The sequence below is a fragment of the Salvelinus alpinus genome, chromosome 15 (assembly GCF_045679555.1).
Source record: "Salvelinus alpinus chromosome 15, SLU_Salpinus.1, whole genome shotgun sequence".
NCBI lineage: Eukaryota > Metazoa > Chordata > Actinopteri > Salmoniformes > Salmonidae > Salvelinus > Salvelinus alpinus.
The window spans coordinates 57,516,977-57,538,659 of record NC_092100.1 but is presented as its reverse complement, the minus strand read 5'-3'; the positions used below and the strand labels follow the sequence as shown (position 1 = coordinate 57,538,659).

General features: G+C 42.0%; 1 protein-coding gene across 2 annotated transcripts in view; it reads left to right on the top strand.

The window, feature by feature from the left end:
- The first annotated feature begins 1,344 nt into the window (after positions 1-1,344).
- Positions 1,345-21,683, top strand: part of LOC139540424 (tetraspanin-18B) — a 119,519-nt gene continuing 99,180 nt past the window's right edge. For both annotated transcript variants that reach the window (XM_071344229.1, XM_071344228.1), the window contains exon 1: positions 1,345-1,656. The gene's annotated coding sequence lies outside the window, so the exon portion shown is untranslated. The remainder of the gene's footprint in view (positions 1,657-21,683) is intronic.

The window sequence follows — 21,683 nt, the reverse complement described above, 5'->3', positions numbered from 1 at the left end:
AGACACTGTATCCATTGTTAGAGTGTGGACACCAATGCTATGATTTTATATTCTGAAAAACAGTGTTCAGTTGGTATTCCAGTAGTCATTGCCTGTACACATCTACTTTATCATGTTTAAACTTTCACTTTAGTTAAAGTTTTACGCTTTATAACTTGTTATAAGTATATATGAGCCTTTATAATGTCTCGTAAGGCTGATCATATCTTCGCCCTATGTCTATGTAGCGACATTCAAACGGACTCAAAAAGGCTAGTATTTAGTCAGGATCTTTGGTTTCTCCTCTGTGCTAGTTAATGTACCACTATATATATGCCATTCTGCATAACCAATGCCCACAATAGCCTATCTATGCCCTTTTGCCATTCACTTCAAACACAGTGAAGTTAAAGAGTGACCCAGCCTGTTACTGAGAGTGTGGTCCCTCACTGTGAAAGAGTAAACACAGAGTCTACACCTCTATTGCACAGAGCCATACAACTCATCCCTGATACCACCCTATTCCCTATGTTGCGTACTACTTTTGACCAGAGCCCATTTGGGCCAGGCCCTACTCGCTTCTTTGTTTCCTCTCAGGGTTAATGTGATCAATCAATAATGGCTGAAACAGTCAACTCACCCCAGGTTCTGATGACTGGAGAGTGGAGGAAAACCCAACAGAACTAACTGATCTGGTGGACTTCCCCAAAAAAACAGTATTTTGACCTTATTGTGTGTGACAAACGTGGACCTCTGTCCTCTCTGAGCCCTGTGCCTAAAACACCAGACAGCTGCTATCATGTAGCTGCTATCACACACACATACCCACATGCACACACAACACACACCCTTCCATTTTGATGGTCATTTAACAAGTAGTTTCTTCTACTCAAGATCCTGACACTTTCTCTCTGTATTGAAATGTTCTTGTTAGGGTTAGGCAAGTAGAGGGGAAAGGGAAAGGGATAAGGAAACACACTAGTAAAACACACGGGAATGCAGTTGGGGGTATCACCTATGCCACAGGGAATGTCAGTGCCACGATCTTCTGAGATAAGGAAAAAGATCAGCCTGGATACCTGCTTACCTTGCTACCCCATCTGTAGTAGATTTTGGGACATTGGGGACACGCCGGAAAAGAAAACACTTCCATCACCCCAGCCGCACCTCTCTAAATAATCAGGGGACTCAAATTGCATTCCATTTATCATAGTCTTTCACCTGTGAGTAAAGTTATCATTACCTTGTGTTTAGAAGATACAATCTAATTCAAGCTCAAAAATAAAGGAGTTAAAAGGGGCGTGTCTTACAGGCTGAGTGCCCGCCCCCGGGGGCTGAATAACGTGTGGATGACTCCAGAGCTTTACAGCGTGTGGTTCGTTCAGTGAGTTAGGAAGAAAACTGTTTGCATACCAATCTCTCTCTCGTCTCGAAGACAGCATGACCAAATTGGGGCTATAGTTATCTTCGGCTCTGGAATTTATTTGTTGAAGACTGAAGTCTAAAGGCTTGTTGTTCTGTTCTTGGACACATCTCCTACTTGGCTATTTTCTTAGAATATTTATTTCGTTTTTTTATGCTCTGATTTTAGGTGCATAATTCTATTATCTGACATATTTTGTGGAGAGAACACCAGAAAGCTCGCGCAGAGGTGTTGGACTAAGCTGCAGTTTTGAGGTAAGAACAGTCAATGTAGTCTCTCTCTTTAGTCGATCTCAATAGAACAACACAACTATTGCGACCTGTGGAATTTGAACCGAATCCGAATGTGTTCCTTGAAAAGCAATTATAGAGAGAAAACTGTTATGTAAACAATGTTGTCCCATCTCTTCTAATCTTGCTACGGGGTTCTGTGGTATAACGTTGCAATATTGGTAAAAATGGTACTATGCTATTCATGTCTTATTAACTGTCTATGTTGTGCGCAATGTTTGATTTGGAAATGGTTTGGATTAGCCTAATGGACTAATGCAGCTGTCGACTATTGTTCTAGTTTGCTCAAGTATAGGTTGTTTTTCTGACCGTCGTATGCACACTTTATTACACCAGCACAACATTTGTTCAATAATTTGAACAAGTAAAAGGCTATCTGCTGAATTAAATGTCAGTATTGCAATTAAATGTCAGTATTGGGCAAAGGAAATCTTTGCTACATATTGGAACGTTGGATTCATAAATGTATCCAATTTCTCCTGCGTCAGGCAGCGGGCATTGTTCAAGACTGTATCAGTATAAACACAGATGAGTGGACATCATTAACGTTAGGTGTGGACGTGGAGTCGAAAACGTAATTATAAAAATTCCTGTTGAACTTTCAACAATCGATTTTGCTTTAGCCTATACCTAGCCTCATTTTTCAAGATATAAAGCTTATTGTCAGTGGAGTGCATAAGTTATATTGAACATAATATAGCCTACTTTAACACTGTAGAATAAATTAATGATAGGATACATTCATGTTCTTTGACCAATACATTTATGATGCTACCATTTATCTTGCAAGACTAAATTCACACTTAATCTCAGGCATGAGGAACACCGTTGACATATTTACCAATTAGCTTGCCTTTGAGAGAGCAGGCAGCCGGCCGATATTGGAGAGTTGAGTGAAAGCCGATGTTTGCCAGTCAATCAGTACATCCGTCTTCAAGATGGCATCTTTCCCACGCGAAGTGACAGCGTAACGCGCGCGGCCCAGGGGGTTCGATCAAAATCTGGGCCTGTCGCCCACGACGCACGTGGTAACAGATGGGAACGTCTGGAGCTGTCTCAGTTGGAGGCACCTTGGCTTGAGGGCAGGAGTTTACTGATAATTAACATTAATCAAAGACTAGCACACATGGGAGGGGGCCCTTTGATATTAGATGCAAACTGGAGTACAGGATGATAGCAGAGAGGTTTGACACCTCTATCTAGGCTCCAGCCACCCAAGTCAAAGACTGTTCTCTCTGCTACAGCACAGCAAGCGGAGACCCTGAACATCTTCTAGCTCCAAGCCGTAAGACTGCTAAATAGTTAGTCCAAGTAGCTATGGTTAACTATTTAACTATCTACATTGCACTAACTAATTTGACTCATCACATATGCTGCCTCTACTTTTTATTATCTATCCTGTTGCTTACCCACTTTATACTTAGCTATATGGTACAGTGCCTTGCGAAATTATTCATCCCCCTTGGCTATTTCCTATTTTGTTGCATTACAGCCTGTAATTTAAGTAGATTTTTATTTAGCTTTAATGTAATGGACATACATAAAATAGGCCAAATTGTGAAGTGAAATGAAAAAAAAAACGTGCTTTAAAAAATAAATAAAATTAAAAACTGAAAAGTGGTGCGTGCATATGTATTTACCCCCTTTGCTATGAAGCCCCTAAATAAGATCTAGTGCAACCAATTACCTTCAGAAGTCACATAATTAGTTAAATAAAGTCCACCTGTGTTCAATCTAAGTGTCACATGATCTGTCACATGATCTCAGTGTATATATACACCTGTTCTGAAAGGCTCCAGAGTCTGTAACCACTAAGCAATGGGCACCACCAAGCAAGCTGCACCATGAAGACCAAGGAGCTCTCCGAACATAAGATACTTATATGTACCTAAATGTTTAAATTCCATATTTATGATTATTTATTTGAATTGCGCGCCCTCCAGTTTCACCAGAAGTTGTCCCGCTAGTGGGACTCCTATAGAAAAAATAAGCAAACACATTTGGTGTTTACCAAAAGGCGTGTGGGAGACTCCCCAAACATATGGTAAAAGGTACTCTGGTCAGATGAGACTAAAACTGAGCTTTTTGGCCATCAAGGAAAACGCTATGTCTGGCGCAAACTCAACACCTCTCATCACCCCGAGAACAGCATCCCCATGGTGGTGGCAGCATCATGCTGTGGGGATGTTTTTCATCGGCAGGGACTGGGAAACTGGTCAGAATTGAAGGAATGATGGATGAAGATAAATACAGGGAAATTCTTGAGGGAAACCGGTTTGTCTTCCAGAGATTTGAGACTGGGACTGAGGTTCACCTTCCAGCAGGACAATGACCCTAAGCATACTGCTAAAGCAACACTCGAGTGGTTTAAGGGAAAACATTTCAACGTATTGGAATGGCCTAGTCAAAGCCCAGACCTCAATCCAATTGAGAATCTGTGGTATGACTTAAAGATGCCTGTACACCAGCGTAACCCATCCTCCTTGAAGGAGCTGGAGCATTTTTGCCTTGAAGAATTGGCAAAAATCCCAGTGGCTAGATGTGCCAAGATTATAGAGACATACCCCAAGAGACTTGCAGCTGTAATTGCTGGAAAAGGTGGCTCTACAAAGTATTGACTTTGGGGGGGGTGAACAGTTATGCAAGCTCAAGTTCTTTTTTTTAGTTATTTCACAATAAAAATATTTTGCATCTTCAAAGTGGTAGGCATGTTGTGTAAATCAAATTATACAAACCCCCCAAGAATCTATTTTAGTTCCAGGTTGTAAGAAAACAAAATAGGAAAAATGCCAAGGTGGGTGAATACTTTCGCAAAGCACTGTACATACAGTATCTACCTCAATTACTTTGTACCCCTGCAAATCGACTCGGTACCTGTACCCCGTGTATATAGCCATGTTATCATTACTCATCATGTATTTCATTTTTTCTTTCTTTCTGCATTGTTGGGAAGGGCCATGAGTAAGCTTTTCACTGTTAGTCTACACTTGTTGTTTACGAAGCATGTGACATACAATTGTATTTGATTTGAGATAATTGATGATAGTCTTGATGGCAGTGAAGAAGGGTTATTTTGAGGTTTTGAAAATATTTGATTTTAGAATTGGTTGCATGTTCGAAACCAGCAATAGAATGTTATTTTAGAGATTTTTTTTTTTAAACCTATGCCAAACCTTAACCATTCGGGGGGTTAATACCTAACCTGAAGATGTCGGAGTTAATGTCTAAACGTAACCTTAAACACTTTTGAAGTTTGGAACAACTTTGAAATTTGATATTTGAGAAACATGGATGAACTCTAATTTTGAGGTGAGACTGAGAGCACAATGCACACATAAAATGTCAGTTATTTTTTTCATTTCCCCATTCCAATTATCCCTATAAACAATTTGTATAAAAAATGATAGCTCCCTACTTATTATACTGCACAAGGCAGCTAGTGCAAATGAGTATAGAGGCTTCAAAACATGGAAGCTGCCTGGTCATAGACTAGCTAACTAGCCTGGGGCACGGACATTTCCCATTCTGTTTTTGCTCTGTATAAAGAGGTTTGCTGCTGCCTGCACTTGTTCACACACATACACTCCCTATCTCACACTAGAGGTCGACCGATTAAACGGCATGGCCGATTTCAAGTTTTCATAACAATCGGTAATCGTCATTTTTGGACGCCGATTATGGCCGATTACATTGCAATCCACGAGGAGACTGCATGGCAGGCTGACCACCTGTTACGCGAGTGCCACAAGGAGTCAAGGTAAGGTGCTAGCTAGCATTAAACTTATCTTATAAAAAACAATCAATCTTAACATAATCACTAGTTAACTTACACATGGTTGATATTACTAGTTTAACTATCTTGTCCTACATTGCATATAATCAATGCTGTGGCTGTTAATTTATCATCGAATCACAGCCTAATTTGCCAAACGGCTGACGATTTAACAAAAGCGCATTCGCGAAAAAAGCACAATCGTTGCACGAATGTACCTAACCATAAACATCAATGACTTTCTTAAAATCAATACACACGTATATATTTTTAAACCTGCATATTTAGTTAAAATAAATTAATGTTAGCAGGCAATATTAACTAGGGAAATTGTGTCACTTCTCTTGCGTTCAGTGCAAGCAGAGTCAGGGTATATGCAGTAGTTTGGGCCGCCTGGCTCATTGCGAACTGTGTGAAGACCATTTCTTCCTAACAAAGAACGTAATTAATTTGCCAACATTTTATATAATTATGACATAACATTGAAGGTTGTGCAATGTAACAGCAATATTTAGACTTATGGATGCCACCCATTTGATAAAATACGTCACGGTTCCGTATTTCACGTTTTGTTTTCTAAATGATAGTTTCCGGATTTGACCATATTTATGACTTAAGACTCGTATTTCTGTGTGTTTATTACATTATAATTAAGTCTATGATTTGATATTTGATAGAGCAGTCTGACTAAGCGGTGGTAGGCAGCAGCAGGCTCGTAAGCATTCATTCAAACAGCACTTTCCTGCGTTTGCCAGCAGCTCTTCGCAATGCTTGAAGCACAGCGCTGTTTATGACTTCAAGCCTATTAACTCCCGAGATTAGGCTGGCAATACTATAGTGCCTATAAGAACATCCAATAGTCCAAGGTATATGAAATACAATTGGTATAGAGAGAAATAGTCCTATAATAACTACAACCTAAAACTTCTTACCTGGGAATATTGAAGACTCATGTTAAAAGGAACCACCAGCTTTCATATGTTCTCATGTTCTGAGCAAGGAACTTAAACGTTAGCTTTTTTACATGGCACATATTGCACTTTTACTTTCTTCTTCAACACTGTTTTTGCATTATTTAAACCAAATTGAACATGTTTCATTATTTATTTGAGACTAAATTAATTTTATTTATGTATTATATTAAGTTAAAATAAAGTGTTCATTCTGTATTGTTGTAATTGTCATTATTACAAATGACATGATTACAAAATCATAATCTGTCGAACTCACTCACTCACTCACTCACTCACTCACTCACTCACTCACTCACTCACTCACTCACTCACTCACTCACTCACTCACTCACTCACTCACTCACTCACTCACTCACTCACTCACTCACACACACACACACACACACACACACACACACACACACACACACACACACACACACACACACACACACACACACACACACACACACACACACACACACACACAGCAAATCAGGTTTCAATTAGACCAGCACTTGTGTGTGAAGAGATTGACTCCGGTGGATTCATCACAGTAACACAGCTCTCTGGTCAGGTGTGTGTGACAGTGCTGGACTGTTATAGGTTATAGATAGTCTATAGATAGTCTTTCAGAGCCAGCTGACTGAGGATTGGAATCCTCTCACATCATGATTAATGGACAACACAAAAAAACATACACCAGCAGTATATACAACAGTACATGGCAAACAAAACTCAGGCTAAGTCAGTTGTGTAGCTATAATGTTCATTTATTCAGTGCGTGCCTATCATGGGGTCAGTGTAGCGATATAAATAAAATATATTCCATTACTTTTATTTCTATGAGTGTAGCGCTCCATCCACATTGTAGGGTGAGAACAAAACAAGGAAAGAAGACTAAGTATTATTCAACAGTTCACTGGCTCTGAATTGCTGTGTGTGACTCAGATCACATCCCCTAGGATGATTAATGTGTTGGGCAAGGATCATGTACATATCCACATTTGTTATCTCACGTTCCCTCTTTTTCTTTCTCCTTCTTTCTTTCCCAAATGTCTGGGGGCCTTTTGAGTGCTTTTTGAGGGGTGAGACACACACACACACACACACTGCAAAGTGTAAACAGAGTGTTTTGTTCCTTGTGTGTGTTGCGGCTGGGTGGGAGAGCATTTGCCTTGTTAAAGAAAGAACAAATAGTAGTGTGATGATGGTAGAACAGCTGCCAACACGGATGACTGAACACCGCCTAAAGCTTTTCTTCTCTTGACTTTCTTCACATGAGTGTTGTTGGAAAATTGTTTTGCTGCCCAGATACAGAAGTTATGTCCACAGGATATAAAAATGCTAATGTCAACAACACAGTTCTTACAAACCCTACAATTTACACGGTCATATGCGTCAGAGAGTAGCAAAAATGCACTCAGTTTCCTCAACGGACCTTCTATTTTTATTTATTTTATTTGTATTTATTTAACTTTTATTTAACTAGGCAAGTCAGTTAAGATCAAATTCTTATTTACAATGACGGCCTACCTAATATAGCAGTGGACCCTGTAAGATAGCAGGAGAGAGATATGTGAGAAAATATCTCATCTCCACTTAACAAGCCTGGATTGATTTTGCCTGCACTACAGGGATGAACTGGATTTTGCCATCAGTGATACCATTATACTTGTGAAACACACAATCAGCCAGAAAGAGACAGACTGGGAAAAGGGACTGTGCCGATGCGTGCTCTTTGTCCCTATCCAATCTAGACCAATCCAGGTATGGGTAGGAGATATTAACGTGTGAAATGCCCATGGCAATAATAATAATAATTTGGTGGATGCTTATTTTTTGTCCTGGAGCAATTAGGGTTAAGTGCCTTGCTCAAGGGCACATCGGCCGATTTTTCACTTTGTGGGCTTGAAGGTTTCAAACTAGGAAATTCTCAGTTACTGGGCCAACCCTCTAACCGATAGGCTACCTGCCACCGATCCCTTCCTGTTGCAGCTGATGAGGGAAGGGGTGACAGTGGTGTGCTGCGCTAGCTGGCCTGGCTTAGTATCACTCATAAAAGAGCTCAAATTAAAGATGCACTCTGCAGTAATCGCTCCGCCATTTCTTGGTTGCTAAAATTCGAATAGTTAAGACTAATTTAACTTTAAATGACAAAACAAGCAAGTATAGTGTAGAGAATCATTGTACCACCTAACTGCTGTGAAATATCTTTTCCAAAACGAAAAATATTGTATTTTCAGCTGTTAGAAGCAGGTGTACAAAACAAACTACAAAACCGAAAGTAAAACAAGCAAAAACGAAACTTAAAAATGGGAATCATAGAAATAGTGCACATAAAACAGATCTACTGCTTCTTAAATTTACTTTCAATGAGAATGACAGATCTTTTACACATATATTCATTTTGTTGGTGGCTCAAAAAGTTACACATTGTAGCTTTAATCAATCTGCGGAGGTTCCACATGGCGGGGCTAAGAGTCTCTGCTCTCTCTCTCTTTCTCTCTCTCTCTCGTTAATAACTGCTGATGTGGCTGTCCGCTTGGCCGGGTGTCTGATCGCTGCGTGGCCCCGTTTTCACAGCCCTAATCACACCACATGATTCATACTAATTCACCATACCCACTACCTTTCTCTTCTTTCTTTCTCTTTCCCTCCCTCCCTCACTTCTATCTCTCCCCCTCTCTCTCTCACTCTGGCCGGTCGTTTGATTGCTGCATGGCCCTAATCACACCAAATGATTCATACGAATGCAACATCCTCTTTCCCACTACCTTTCTCCTTCTTTCTCTCTCCTTTACATCTCTCCATCTCCTTTCTTCCTTCCTTATCCATATCTCTCTCTTCTTCCTTACCCCTTTTCTCTCTCCCCCCCACTCTCTCTCTCCTCTGCTCTCATCCAGCCTGAGGGCACGTCTGTATCAGTATCGAGGGGGCAGGCAGGAAGGGGAAATCAGGCCCGGTGGGTCATCTCTGTGCACTTTGCTTCCCGGTATCGTATCAGCCCCACTGCTCTTCACTCCGGCACCATCCACCATGCTGCAGTTCACACACGCACGCGCACCACACAGGCATGTGCACACACACACGCACGAGCACACACACACCGTCCTCTGAGAGCTCGGAACTAAATGGTGTATCTATATATTGGCTCAATGTGAAAATTGCTTTTTTCGATCGCTGGAGGACCCTTCATTTAATGTGTGTGATGTAGGAGAGCAGAGTAGTCTGTAATGGGTTCCGTATCTTTGTTGTCGAGAGACACCAGGAAAATGACATTTGCTTTCCAGTATTGTAGCAGAAATAATTTACACAGTCGAGGTGAGAAAAGGAGAGGAAAGGTGTGTACTTTTCCGGCACCTTGTATAAAAGGGAATAGGTGTATGTTTCTGGGGTTTTCACACACAACACATGCATTGGAATTGCACCTTTGTTCTTGCAATTGATTTGATGTTCAATGACATAGTGGGATTTTGTAGTCTTGCTATTTCTTTAAGCTAAAGGTCACGTCATGCTGCAATTGCTTTCATTGCTGCCCAGTTCTTAAAACAATAACGCTGCCCAGTTCTTAAAACAATAACGCTGCCCAGTTTTAAAAACAATAACCAGTTCTTAAAACAGCCTATAGAGAACAATGGATGTTTATGTCTGCTTTTTAAATGTGTGAGGTTCGCTATGAATATGACTCCCATGAGCATGATAAAACAAATATGGAGGAAGTCGAGGACATGCACATTCTGTACAGCAGGGATCATCAACTACAATGAACAAAAATATAAACGCAACATGCAGCAATTTCAAAGATTTTACTGAGTTACAGTTCATATAAGGAAATCAGTCAATGGAAATACATTCATTAGGCCCTAATCTTTTGATGTCACATGACTGGGAATACAGATATGTAGTATACAGTACCTTAAAAAAAGGTAGGGGCGTGGATCAGAAAACCAGTAAGTATCTGGTGACCACCATTTGCCTCGTGCAGCGCGACACATCTCCTTTGCATAGAGTTGATCAGGCTGTTGATTGTGGTCTGTTGAATGTTGTCCCACTCCTCTGGATATTGGTGGGAACTGGAACACGCTGTCGTACACATCGATCCAGAGCATCCCAAACACGCTCAATGGTTGACATGTCTGGTGAGGCCATGAAAGAAATGGGACAGTTTCAGCTTCCAGGAATTGTGTACAGATCCTTGCGACATGGGGCCGTGCATTATCATGCTGAAACATGAGGTGATGACAATGCATGAATGGAACGACAATGGGCCTCAACATCTCTCTGGTAAGAAGAAGGGCGGGGGTGTATGCCTTATGATTAATGAGTCGTGGTGTGATCAGAACAACATACAGGAACTCAAGTCCTTTTGTTCACCTTACCTAGAATTCCTTACAATCAAATGCTATTCTCTTCGATTATAATCACAGCCGTGTATATCCCCCACCAAGCAGACACCTCGATGGCCCTGTAAACTGTAAACAACATATCCTGAGGCTGCATTTATTGTAGCTGGGGATTTTAACAAGGCTAATCTGAAAACAAGGCTCCCTAAATTTTATCAGCATATCGAATGCGCGACCCGTGCTGGCAACACCCTGGATCATTGCTACTCTAATTTCCGCGATGCAAACCAAGCGCTCCCTCGCCCTCCTTTCGGCAAATCTGACCACGACTCCATTTTGTTGCTCCCAGCCTATAGACAGAAACTAAAACAGGAAACGCCCGTGCTCAGGTCTGTACAACGCTGGTCCGACCAATCCGATTCCACGCTTCAAGATTGCTTCGATCACGTGGACTGGGATATCTTCAGGATAGCATCGGACAATAACATTGATGTATACGCTGATTCGGTGAGTGAGTTTATTAGCAAGTGCATCGGTGATGTGGTACGCACGGTGACCATTAAATCCTTCCCCAACAAGAAACCGTGGATTGATGGAAGCATTCGTGCAAAACTGAAAGCGCGAACCACTGCTTCTAATCATGGCAAGGCGACCTAGGACCATGACCGCATGGTCCTAGGGCTCAGGTCCTCCGAGAGAGAGAAAGAAAGAGAGAAAGAGAGAATTAGAGAGAGCATAATTAAATTCACACAGGACACCGGATAAGACAGGAGAAGTACTCCAGATATAACAGACTGACCCTAGCCTCCCGACACAAACTACTGCAGCATAAATACCGGAGGCTGAGACAGGAGGGGTCGGGAGACACTGTGGCCCCATCCGACGATGCCCCCGGACAGGGGCAAACAGGCAGGATATAACACCACACACTTTGCCAAAGCACAGCCCCCACACCACTAGAGGGATATCTTAAACCACCAACTTACCATCCTGAGACAAGGCAGAGTATAGCCCACAAAGATCTCCGCCACGGCACAACCCAAGGGGGGGCGCCAACCCAGACAGGAAGATCACGTCAGTGACTCAACCCACTCAAGTGACGCCTCCCTCCTAGGGACGGCATGGAAGAGCACCAGTAAGCCAGTGACTCAGCCCCTGTAATAGGGTTAGAGGCAGAGAATCCCAGTGGAGAGAGGGGAACCGGCCAGGCAGAGACAGCAAGGGTGGTTTGTTGCTCCAGTACCTTTCCGTTCACCTTCACACTCCTGGGCCAGACTACACTCAATCATAGGACCTACTGAAGAGATGAGTCTTCAATAAAGACTTAAAGGTTGAGACCGAGTTTGCGTCTCTCACATGGGTTGGCAGACCATTCCATAAAAATGGAGCTCAATAGGAGAAAGTCCTGCATCCAGCTGTTTGCTTAGAAATTCTAGGGACAGTAAATAGGCCTGCGTCTTGTGACCGTAGCGTAGGTATAGGTATGTATGGCAGGACCAAAACGGAACGATAGGTAGGAGCAAGCCCATGTAATGCTTTTGTAGGTTAGCAGTAAAACCTTGAAATCAGCCCTTGCCTTAACAGGAAGCCAGTGTAGAGAGGCTAGTACTGGTAATATGATCAAATTGTTTGGTTCTAGTCAAGATTCTAGCAGCCATGTTTAGCAATAACTGAAGTTTATTTAGTGCTTTATTTAGCCTTGAGTCTTCTTGGGTATGACGCTACAATCTTGGCACACCTGTATTGGGGAGTTTCTCCCATTCTTCTCTGCAGATCCTCTCAAGCTCTGCCAGGTTAGTTGGGGAGCGACGCTGCACAGCTATTTTAAGGTCTCTCCAGAGATGTTCGATCTTGTTCAAGGGCATTCAGAGACTTATCCCGAAGCCACTCCTGCACTGTCTTGGCTGTGTGCTTAGCGTCATTGTCATGTTGCCCCAGTCTGATTTCCTGTGCTCTCTGGAGCAGGTTTTCATCAAGGATCTGTGTACTTTGCTCTGTTCATCTTTCCCTCAAGCCTGACTAGTCTCCCAGTCCATGCCGCTGAAAAACATCACCACAGCATGAGGCTGTCACCACCATGCTTCACTGTAGGGATGGCGCCAGGTTTCCTCCAGACTTGGCATTGGCCAAAGAGTTCAGTCTTTGTTTAATCAGACCAGAGAATCTTGTTTCTCATGGTCAGAGTCCTTTAGGTGCCTTTTTGCAAACTCCAAGCGGGCTGTCATGTGCCTTTTACTGAGGAGTGGCTTCCGACTGGCCACTCTACCATAAAGGCCTGATTAGTGGGGTGCTGCAGAGATGGTTGTTCTTCTGGAAGATTCTCCCATCTCCACAGAGAAACTCTGGAGCTCTGTAAGAGTGACCATCAGGTTCTTGGTCACCTCCCTGGCCAAGGCCCTTCTCCCCCGATTGCTCAGTGTGGCCGGGCGGCCAGGTCTAGGAAGAGTCTTGGTGGTTCCAAACTTCTACCATTTAAAAATTATGGAAGCCAAAGATTTCTTGGGGACCTTCAATGCTGCAGAAATGATTTGATACCCTTCCCCAGATCTGTGCCTCGACATAATCCTGTCTCGCAGCTCTATGTATAATTCCTTCGACCTCATGGCTTGGTTTTTGCTCTGACACGCACAGTCAACTGTGGGACCTTATATTGACAGGTGTGTGCCTTTCCAGATCATGTCCAATCAATTGAATTTATTGATTGAATGAACTCCAATCAAGTTGTAGAAACATCTAAAGGAAGATCAATGGAAACAGAATGACCCTGAGGTCAATTTCGAGTCTCATAGCAAAGGGTCTGAATATGTAAATGCAGTTTTTTTTATACATTTGTAAAAATGTCTTAGAACTTGTTTAAACGCTTTCCGTTTCATTTTTCTGTATTTATTTCTGTTTGTATTTGTATTCTTTTTACTGCTCTAGGATTATTATTATTGCTGGTAGGGCTGGGCGATATGGCCAAAATCTCATGTCCCGATAATATCCCAATAACAATACATATCATGATATAGCACATTTAAATAGTTTATATAAAATGACCACATGTAAAGGCCTATTTCTTATTATATTTTGAAATATACTCAACAAATAAAAGGTACTTACTCATATTTGATTATTTCTCCTTTTATTTAGAACCTTTGTGCAAATTTTCAATTAAGAATTTAACAAAATATAAAATATTAATGTATAAAATCTGAAAAGGTAAATAGAAACACTTCAACTATAGTTGCAAACAAAATAAATATAGGCCTAAAATATATAAATATTTTTGGGGGCTTGCCTGTTTTGCATGTTATTTTGGCGTTAATACGTGTCACATATCAATGTGCATTTGGTACCTTGGGTCGAGTGTTAGCACCAAGTCATGAATCGCCCGTTTCTCGACCGTGTAAATTGGGGCCATGTCTTTGCAGATGTAAGTTGTAACGGCAGCTGTTATCTCCTTCCATCTTTGTGATTCAATGCCATATGGTGTGCCGCGGGCAAAAGCCTCTTGCAACGTCTGAGTCAGGTTTGTTTTGAGCACTCGATTGTACTTTTTGGGGTCTCATCCGTAGACTCTCTCCGTACTGTTTCACATGATTCTTGCGTAGGTGGTAATAGAGGTTCGTGGTGTTTGAGCCTGTTGTCGGGACCGGCCTGCGGTATATTTTGCAGAGGACGGTTTTCTGGTCTGTGTCAGACTTTTCATACCCAAACCACGTCCATGCGACCGAAGTAGCCCCTCTCTCCGTGCCCTGTGTCACGTTCACTCTCCTCCGTCTTTGTTTGTGTTGCAAATTTCCTTCCACAGGGCACGTGTGATCTAAGATTGGGCGCAGCTGGAGACCCCAGAGTTCACTGAGAATGGGAGGAAAGACACACACACACAAAGGAAGTTTGTCTGTCCAGGGGCCTCTCGCTGAGACTCCCTCTTTATCTAGTGGAAACAGGCTAGTTGTTTGTCCTCCGCCTTGCTCCTCGCCTCGGCCACCCGGCCTAAGGATTCTTGGTGCTTATCTCACACTCTCCCTATTTCCCTTCAATAATAGCCTGGCGGAGACTTGTGGAGAGCAGGTAATTAGGTAAAAAGGTATCTTACTGACAAGCTGGACCGGACAGATAGCAGCCGAAGCTGGGAGCAAGGGGAGATTGGATTCTGACAGGCGAGTCAGACGGTTTGTAGAGCAAGGAGAGAGAGGAGTCATTTGTCTAAGGATGTTGAAAAACAACATGTCCACAATGTGTTTTAGTCCTAATACGCCATGCCACTCATGTGTCTATTAAAGCCTACAGCCAAGCAGACAGAGGAGATGAGAGGGGAGCCGGTGGTCATTATAGAGACTGAGCACACAGAGTAAATCCTTGCTAGGCTTCATCTCTCATGTCTCCCACTAGTTTATTCATCCCCCAGGCTCAGGGCTCAGTCAGAGAGCCAGTCTATGTCCAGAGAGAGGCTTAAAGAGAGCAGGGTGTCAGCCGTCTGATAGGCATGTGTCTGTCTGGGGGTTAGATGGTATTGGTTGACTGTGGGAGATTACCTAAATGACTGTGGAATTATCCTGTGTGATGCTGAAGATTAGGGTTGGGCGATGTCTGGAAGGACACATTGGTTATAACATAACATTGATTTGGTGCATAATGTCCTTCTTAATTTAAATTGTTACAAAAGCCACAAACAATAGGCCTAACAACATGATTGTTAGGCCTGATTGTGTTTTATCTAGTTTAGGCTGCAGAATGCTTTTCAAATTGTTAGGGGTATTGTTATTTCTTCTTGATTATCTGTGTAAGCACATTTGCGACATTCCTTATTCCATTAGGCTACTTTTAACGACAGTTTCAGACTGTAAAAACATTTCACTTAGTAACTACAGGATAACCTGCCTTAGCTAAATCAGAGAAAAACTATGGCTGTTGGGAAAGGAAAGCAGGTATTTTCCTGTTTAGCAGTTCTTCGTTTTCAGGCCGAATGATGAAGGTGAGCCAGAGGGCCTGAACCAAGTCACTTGCAGAATATGCTATGAGATTTATCCGGGCAAAGGATGGACAAACTACAAACCTCCATCATCCTGCTGAGTTCGCTAATATGGAGGTGAACATGCTGGTGTTCCTTGTTGTGAAGAATGTTATACAGATTTGTTTTATCTGATTGTATAGTTAGGATTTTTACAGGTCAATAGGCAAAAGGCAAAGCCTTTATTTGTTTTTAGGCTAAGCCAATGTTCATTCAATATATATAAATATATATAAAGAATGTTATAGGCTAAATAATCATTTGTTTGATCTGATTGTCGTTGACTTTTATGTAAATGCTCAATTTGTAAGCTATTCAAAATAAAGTGTTGTTCCTGCTTATTGAAAGTGCTTCTGAGGGGTCATTTTCCCGTTGCGCAATTCAAGGACATTCATAAACACTTTGACAATATTATACATAGCAGCCTATATTATTGGCTGTTTTGTTTTTAAGGAGGGATTTTCTGGTAGCACAATTTATTTTGCCTACACTTTGTCAAGTAAAGCAGGAACAAATCAGGTTTGTTTAAACTTCCTATTTGATTAGTCTATCCTGCAATTGTTTGTTATTTCTCTCATGATTAAAACACTACTTTTTATTTAGGCTGTTCACAAACAACTTTCTGAGATTGAACTCCGTTAGGTCTATCGAGTCATTCAATGGTTGATCATGAAAGAGTAGACTAGGCCTAGGTCAACGGGTCACATTCAAATCAAATGGGGATTAGGGAGTAAAAGGGAAATTAAGATTTAAAAACAATACGGCAGACATCGGATTGTCTGCTGCAAATGCCGGCCCATGATCATGCTAATGCCAATAGCTAGCTAAAAGACATTTATCTAAATGCATTAGTTAGGGCAAAGCAAACGTTGGCTCTAATACAGGTTGCTATCAGTGGTGGTGTGGATCAGCATGTTGTTTGTGTAACGGCATGCTCTTTGTCTAAGTGCAACATCTATTCAAATGTGATTAGGTTCCCCTTGGGAAACACTGACCAAAAATTTGGTTCCAATCCTGTCATAACTCCAACCTGGCTTTTTCATTTGTTGTCACGCCAAACAACACCAACCGTAGAATTAGAATAATCATTATATTTCTGTGATTCCAGCAGTTTACCCAAGTCTTTTGATCGATTATCGCAAGTCAAACTTTTTGGGGGGAAAATCGCAATTCGATTTTGGCCCATATCGTGCAACCCAAATAACAACCTGGTATATGCAAACATTTTGATGGCACAGAAAGAAAGGAAAAGGGATATCTTCTTTAGGAGGTGTTCTTCAAAAGTAAGTAGGATTTATATAGGCCCAGTGTACGCTATATCTCAATCAATTAAAACATCTATTTTTCTGGTACTCCTAAATTAGATTTTCTAAGTTAGGAGTACCAGTGCAACAAATGAAACGTTTTCATTTAAAGCCCTGTATATCGTAATGTCCTAGTTAGTACCATTCTCCAACAGGAAACAGTGGCTTGTATTGAGTAGATGTTCCGTGTTGAAAACAAGGGGAATCCCAACTGTGTTAATCCTACAGCACTGTCTGTGAGTAGGAACTCCTATTAAGCCTTTTGATATCTGATTGTTTTCCACCCGCTCCCTTTAACACTGTAGTCTTTCACTCATGTCCTGTCGTGCCAAAATTGGCAATTTGAAAAAAAAAGTTTAAGATAAGCGGTGTAGCGACGCCACGCGTCGACACGGAGTTTAATGGCAGTGTCGCCTCCCACTGCCCTTGCACACACCGTCTGGTCAGGAAGGATACCTCCTACAAAATCAACACCAAGATGAAGATTGTCAACCAATCTTCAAAGTCACAGAAGGCAACATCTTTTACACTGGATCCTGTGTGTCATCATAATTGGTGGATTGTGTACCCATTTAAAATGTGTATCACTGAATTAATATAGTGAAGAAGAGGAGCTTTAGTGGAATACGGCTGGCTTAGGCACAGTGAATAATTCACCATTAATGCCTGAGAACTCCTGAAGCGCTGTTCTGAGGCCCGAGGCGAAACCAAGGGCCGGGATACAGCCTTTGGAGAGTTCACACCAAAATTCCCGGGTTGAGTGCATTATTGCTTTTATAAAACAGTTGGCAACATATTTATAAAAATAGGAATCTTTCATAAATATGACATTTATTTTTGCACTCTGAAGGGCTGGTCATTAGTTATTTTCTCGTGTTTTGACTCAGTCATTAATGAATGAATAATTCTATTCATTTGAAGTTGCTATGCTAAACAATCATTGGCATGGACCTAGCTAGCAGAGATTCAATGAGGATGAGAGACAAGAACCTCAATAAATAATGATTTAATAAATATCCAATAGAGAAAGAAAGCACTGTAGTTGACTGTACTTTTGCAGGTAGCGGCTATTTTGAAATAACTTGCAATGGTCGTGATATGTGCTTGTTTTACCTACTTTAGTTGAGTGCATTGATTGTATGCCACTCTGGAGAAGACTCATCTGCTGAATGACTAAAATGTAATGCAAATATTTGTGCCTCTAGGCCTCTCCTTTCCTCTCGTCTTCTGGGCCGATGCTGTGACTGTGAGCTAGTCCTTTTTTTTAACTTCCTCTCCCTGTTATGTGACTGTGACTCACTGGGCCCTAATGGCTCCAATCGCCTTCCCCTGACACACACACACGTGCGCCCACACACACACGCGCACCCACACACATGCACCCGCGCCCACACACATACACACATATCCCCTGACTCTGGCATTCTTCTGATGAAATGGGACTCTTCTCTTCCAGCTTCTGGTCTTTTTTCTATTTCTCCAGCCACAACTGTGTCCCAAGTCGTTCCCCCTTTCGCTTTCAGTCCTTCCTCTCTCTTTCTCTGGGTTCTGGAAAAGTGCCTTTGGAATGCTCTTTCAATCTGTAGTTGAGTGGAAGAAAAGTGTAGCAGTGCAGACAGACCTACTGTAGCTCAGTCATTGTGGGCTTTGTGCGTTTGTAGCTCATAGTGGTTGTTCTGTAATGGGATGCTATTGTTTTGGCATTGTAGCACTCCACTTTATACTATTGTACCTTATGTACCAGTATAATTTTTCCATAAGATAACTTCTATCAAGACTCCTGCGTCTATGTAGCTGCTTATTTCAAAACACACACTAGGGCTTCAACTTGAAATACTCAGTCATACACTCATTTTTTAGCATGCTGATTGCACTAGACACCAAACAGTTGTCTTACATGCTGACTATGCCATCGTGCGCATGTTGATTTTGTCCATCCACACCAGACGCGATCAGGACACGCAGGTTGAAATATCAAAACAAACTCTGAACCAACTATATTAATTGGGGTATAGAACACATTAAATATTCATGTACATTTAGCTAGCTAGCTTGCTGTTGCTAGCTAAATTGTCCTGGGATATAAACATTGGGTTGTTATTTTATCTGAAATGTACACGGTCCTTTTTTTGCTGGATCTTTGTAGAATATTGATACATTTTGTGTCACACAAAATCATGTGTTCTCTACTCCAACAATTAATCCACCGATAAGTAATCTCTCCTTGTTCAGTCTTCTTCTTCTTCTGTGGATTTTATATGGTGGTTGGCAACCGAGGTGTATTACCGCAACCGACTGGAGTGAGGACCTCGTTCATCTGTCAATCACCTACGTGGGTATATGCTCCTAAAAATCAACGAGGAGATGGGAGAGGTGGGACTTGAAGCGCGTCAAGCGTCTAAAATAGAACCAATTTCTATTTTAGCGCCTGGCTACGCAGACGCGCACGAGCAGTTTGGATGAAATTATTGAATAACATGTATGTGTACATTTATTTTGCAACACTCGTGCATGCATCGCGGCCAGTGTGGTCAACATGTTACAGGGATGGATGGTTGTTAGTGATGACCCTGCCAATTAGCCTAATATTCATTCAAACTATTTAATTTAAACACGTTTGATGTTGAGGGTAGCCATCGTCATTACCTCGGGATTGGGGTTTATGAATGGAAGTCAACGTATTATACTGAGAGGGAGCAGTTAAAACAGATTTATAGACCTGGAGCCAAATGGAGATTTGGTGTGCTTCCAAATGGCACACTATTCCCTATATAGTGCACTACTGTTGACCAGAGCCCTATACTGTAGGCCCTGGTCAAAACTAGTGAGCTTATAAAGGGAATAGGGTGTCATTTGGGACCCACACTTGGTGACTTGGTGGATGGATGTGGATGACGTTATTCCTTATTTGCTGTTTCTGCCTTTTTCAGTGAATTATAGAGTGGCTTTTCCAAGATTTATATGGATTATACGGATTGGGCCTGCCAAATGTTCTCCATAGAACACACACACAAACACCACACCAGGTTTTCTGTTAGCCGGTAATTGCTGGCTTTTGGGCGATAAAATAATATATTGCCGGCCAAATTGTCCGGGCCTGTCTCTCATACGTCCCGATTCTCATTCCTTGAGCGCTGACTTACCTGCATGCTCTGCGCCTGCTGCTGAGGTGCAACTTTGGGACCTTATATTAACGGAAGATGTTTGGAACCACTGAGACTCTTCTTCCTAGAGCTGGCCACCTGGCCAAACTGAGCAATCGGGGGAGAAGGGCCTTGGTCAGGGAGGTGACCAAGCACCCAATGGTCACTCTGACCGAGCTGCAGAGTTCTTCTGTGAAGATAGGAGAACCTTCCAGAAGGACAACCATCTCTGCAGCACTGCACCAATCAGGCCTTTATGGTAGAGTGGCAAGACGGAAGCCACTTCTCAGTAAAAGGCACGACAGCCCACTTGGAGTTTGTCAAAAGCACTTAAAGGACTCTCAAACCATGAGAAACAAGATTCTCTTGTCTGATGAAACCAAGACTGAACTCTTTGGCCTGAATGCCAAGCGTCATGTCTGGAGGAAACCTGGCACCATCCCTATGGTGAAGCATGGTGGTGGCAGCACTATGGACTGGGAGACTAGTCAGAATAGCGGAAAAGATTAATGGAGCACAGTACAGAGAGATCCTTGATGAAAACCTGCTCCAGAGCGCTCAGCACCTCGGACTGAGGTGAGGGTTCACCATCCAACAGGACAACGGCCGTAAGCACACAGCCAAGACAATGCAGGAGTGGCTTCGGGACAAGTCTCTGGATGTCCTTGAGTGGCCCAGCCAGAGCCTTGAACCCGATCGAATAAGTTTGGAAAGACCTGAAAATTGCTGTACAGCGACACTCCCCATCCAACCTGACAGAGCTTGAGAGGATCTGCAGAGAAGAATGGGAGAAACTCCCCAAATACAGATGTGCCAAGCTTGTAGGGTCATACCCAAGAACACTCAAGGCTATAATCACTACCAAAGGTGTTTCAAAAAAGTACGGAGTAAAGGATCTGAATACTTACGTAAATGTGATAGTTCAGGGAGTTTTTCTTTACATTTGCAAAAAAAATCTAAAAACCTGTTTTTGCTTCGTCATTATGGGGTAATGTGTGTAGATTGATGAAGGGGGAAAAAACTATTTAATACATTTTTGAATAAGGCTGTAATGTAACAAAATGTGGAAAAAGTTAAGATGTCTGAATACTTTCCAAATGCACTGTACTCAGCTATACGCCACTATATTTTTTAGTGGGCATTACGACTACTCACTTTTTAATGCCCAGGTTGCATATCAAAGTAGTTTAGTGGAGGTATACTCTGTATCAATTAATAAGGCTGATGGAACAGATCAGAATGTTTAGCTTAAAGGATAGGACGCGCTTTTATTCACCAATGTAACAACACAGACATAGTAACTTAGTTGTAGTCATTATCTGGTTACCTATAAGTCCAAACATAGTTGTCATTTTGGGTATTACATATTTGTTAACTTGTTTCCAGATGTCTTCTAAACTAGCCACAATGCACTATTGCTCAACGCCATATGGAGTATCTACTATGTGCTACCGAGTTTGTATGCTATCTCGGTAGC